This window comes from Mus pahari, chromosome 5, assembly GCF_900095145.1.
Source record: "Mus pahari chromosome 5, PAHARI_EIJ_v1.1, whole genome shotgun sequence".
NCBI lineage: Eukaryota > Metazoa > Chordata > Mammalia > Rodentia > Muridae > Mus > Mus pahari.
The window spans coordinates 37,821,006-37,824,450 of record NC_034594.1 but is presented as its reverse complement, the minus strand read 5'-3'; the positions used below and the strand labels follow the sequence as shown (position 1 = coordinate 37,824,450).

The window sequence follows — 3,445 nt, the reverse complement described above, 5'->3', positions numbered from 1 at the left end:
GAGGGCTCACACAGGAGTGAGTTACACTGCACTGAGGGCTCACACAAGAGTGAGTTACACTGCACTGAGGGCTCACACAGGAGTGAGTTACACTGCACTGAGGGCTCAACGACAGGAAATCATTTCACCTTTAGAACTGTCCATTTAAGAAAAGTTTAAAAAAAATAGATTCAACCACGAATGAACACATAATTATGGAAAATGTAAATGCTATCTGCGTATGTCAGAAGTGAACTCAAAAGTTTGGTGATGATCAACCTTCACTATCGATGGCTTGTTCTAGCACTGGGGAAATGTCGACTTTCTTTCCCTAAGGAAGAAGAATGTTACATCCATTACATATAATTTTACAGTTTATCAAGGGTTTTCAAGTGTGTATCTCAAATTTCCCTCATTTAAAAACTGAGATGACCATAAAAATATGAGAAAATACAAATGAAATGCTATTACTTTAGTACCCAATCCCTAATACTAGGATTATGCAGTAGCCTTGATTTTGTGACTTGCTCTTCTTCACTTAAGCATTGTGTCGTAAACACTTACATTAAGGAAACCGTACTTAAAATACAAGCTTGTGAAGCAACCGTTGCAATTATTTCTTCTAGTTTTAAGTATTTTCGGATCGGAGCTGCTCTTTACCCTATTCAAACACAACCCAAAAAGCCAGGAGGCGAGGAGTAAATTGCATCTGGTAGCGGCGGGTTAAAACATCTCTGGGATTTAACAACCACCGTAATTCTCAGGGCATCCTTCATCCGCCTCAACTCAGCCCAGCTGAACCTGGCAGCAGCGCTCCCTAGCTAGGTCCGGGTCTTATCTGATCCCCTCAGCACTCTCCACTTCTGCATTCCCCTGGATAAAGTTTAGGTTACGCTTAATCCAGAAGTCTCCCACCAACTCCCTAAATTACCTGACAGCAATCTGACCTCCCGGGACACTCAATATTCAACCTTCCAGCCGGAGCCAACCGGAAACGGACGTTGTTTCCTCTAGTTTCTTACGACAGGAAAATGGAGAAGATGGTAAACGTTCCGGCACTGGCGCAAGGCTCCCAGACAACGTAGAGATGACATGAAGAAGCCTGGAAGTAGAGATTGTTTCCTACAGTTTGCAGCTGGAGCCTGCATGAGATAGAAGATAGTGAGGAGAAGGACGATAAAGCCGTGCTTTTCTTGCTCCCGGACGGAATCTTTAGGCGGAGCACCGAGAGGCGGGCCAAAGTCACAGCGCAGCCAATGAGAGCGGCTGTTCTTAAGCGCGTGGGCCCACTCAATGAGAAGGCTGGTTGTTATGCTGCAGTTGGCAGGCTGCTGCGGGAGGCGGTGGCGGTGGCGGTAGGAAGCCTGAGGCTGCGGGGTGACAGGTAGGCGGCGGTGCTGTCTTCGGGGTGGGGTGGGGGGGACGCACGGTGCCGGGCGAAGAGGAATTTCTCCTCCGGCTCCGGACGCTGTAGTCGGGAGCTGACGAAGGTGAGGTGGGGAGGCGGCAGCAGGACTGTTGGCGGATCCGAAGCCCTGCAGACCTGGGAGCGAGCTCGGGAGGGTCGTGAGGAGAAGGCGTCTGCCGAGGCGAGGCGGCTTGGGGATGAGTTGTCGTGGGGCAACTTGGGGCCCTAGCAAGGGCGTTAGGGTGTCGGTGGCGCGGGCTGAGGCGGGAAGGAGGCGGGAGCAAGGCACAGGTAGTGAGGGCTGAAGGAACGTCTTGCAAGAAGCCTCAGGTAAGAGAAGGACGCGGCGTTGCAGACACCTGAGCGAAATCCTAGGGGTTCCCAGGGCCGTTTGCTGGGATGGGGAGCGGTGCGGAGAAGAAAGGTATTTATTGGTGGTCGGATCTAGGAATTGGTGGCTGTACATTATGTAACCCGTGGCAGTTATTTTTCCAAGTAACTCGACTGACCCTGGTAGAAGAAGAGCTCTTGCAACCAACCCATTGATGTATCTGAGCACTTTGTTCTTGTTGGCTCCAGTGTTTTCTCCACCGAGGCAGGGTCTGTAGGAGGACAGCGTGAAGGCAAAGAGTAGTCACGAAACGCTTATCCCAAATATGGGCTTGGGTTGCGAGACCACACGATGTTAGCTTCAGAGGGATGTTGTCAGATTCGTGCTTTGTAGTACACGAATTTGCTTCGCGACTTGAACCTTCAGAAAAGTGGAGAGCCTTTTAAATCTATAGAAGGTAAACGTAGATTAGAGAATGAACAGTAAACTGGTAGACAACTCGCCCCCGATGTCTGGACGTTAAGGACTGTGAAAATAAGGTGGAAATCTTAGCAGAGGAGTGTCAACTTTTAAGGGATTTCCCTTGTTAAGTCTGAGAAGCTAGTTGTGAGTTATGCCTTAGGCTTAAAAAAATAAGCTCGTTGAATGTCATGGACATAGATAAAATTTATGTATAAGTTTAAGACTGTTTTGTTTTGAAAAGTCTTTTAAATCCACGGTTCGAATGGTGAAATACAGTCCTAAAACAAATTCCTGTCAGCTAATATTGTGGCAGGGCACTTACTTTTATAACTCATTGGAAAAATATCTTCAAAGACTGGAAAACTCTTTAAAAAGTAGCGCTATAAATTATTAAAATGTAAGATTGCTTGAGATGCTGCCGTCAAGTTAGAAGATGAGGACAAATGTCATATCCAGGAAATATATTGTCTTTCTGGGCTTGTTATTTAACTACAAGACTACATCTTAGTAATCTTTTTCTGCTATTGATCATTTATACATAAATATTTATACATATACATAAGATAAGCATCCATATACATAAACATTTATACATATACATATAAAGCTAGAATTTTTTTCTCTCCAAATGTTGTTTGAGTAGAAATGGGTCATTAGTATTTGTTTTGAAATGTCCAGCACACTGAGGTATTTGACGTGCTTTAAATAAAAAAATTTAAATGATACTGGTATTTTATTGCTTGTCTTTTATCTTTTTACAAGAATAATGGTATTTTGGTCACAAAAATAACTTACATTTTGCTTTAGGTGAAATTCTATAGTGCTTTACATGCAAAAAATACGGTGTTTACATATTGTAAACAAATATTTGCCTTTAGGTAGGTTGATTTAAGAGAGAGCATGTGTGTTTCTGTGTCTCTCTTATGTAACCAGCCCACTCTGTTTGAGAGAACTAATGGTTGATTTTCAGTGGCCAGTAGGTGTCATTGTAGAATGCCATAAATTGAACACTTGAGTAGGGAATTACCAGAGTTTAAAAAAACAATTCCAAATTGGCTTCTAATAGAATCTGGATGATTATTTATAAATCATAGAGATTCTGTCTTTTGAAAGATTTTAGTGTCAAAACTATTTGTAAGTGATTTGACACACTGATTGTAAGGAAATATTTTTGCTTGTTTCAAAATGGTTCTTGAGCATTTTGCTTCTTAATATAACCTTTAATCAATCTCTCTCCCTCCCCTCCCCTCCCCTCCCCTCCCCTC

The 3,445-nt window shown here is 43.7% G+C and overlaps 2 protein-coding genes across 6 annotated transcripts in view; one reads left to right on the top strand and one right to left on the bottom strand.

The window, feature by feature from the left end:
- The window catches only part of Ndufb3 (NADH:ubiquinone oxidoreductase subunit B3), a 10,142-nt gene extending 8,963 nt beyond the window's left edge, over positions 1 to 1,179 (bottom strand). The window contains exon 1 of the mRNA XM_021198926.2: positions 911 to 1,179. The gene's annotated coding sequence lies outside the window, so the exon portion shown is untranslated. The remainder of the gene's footprint in view (positions 1 to 910) is intronic.
- Positions 1,180 to 1,302: 123 nt separating this feature from the next.
- Positions 1,303 to 3,445, top strand: part of Fam126b (family with sequence similarity 126 member B) — a 61,513-nt gene continuing 59,370 nt past the window's right edge. For 2 of the 5 annotated variants that reach the window (XM_021198113.1, XM_029539010.1), the window contains exon 1: positions 1,303 to 1,363. The gene's annotated coding sequence lies outside the window, so the exon portion shown is untranslated. Of the gene's footprint in view, positions 1,364 to 1,420; positions 1,470 to 1,676; positions 1,718 to 3,445 lie in introns of those variants that run through there. The other 3 variants (XM_021198112.1, XM_029539011.1, XM_029539012.1) reach the window with 3 other exon arrangements.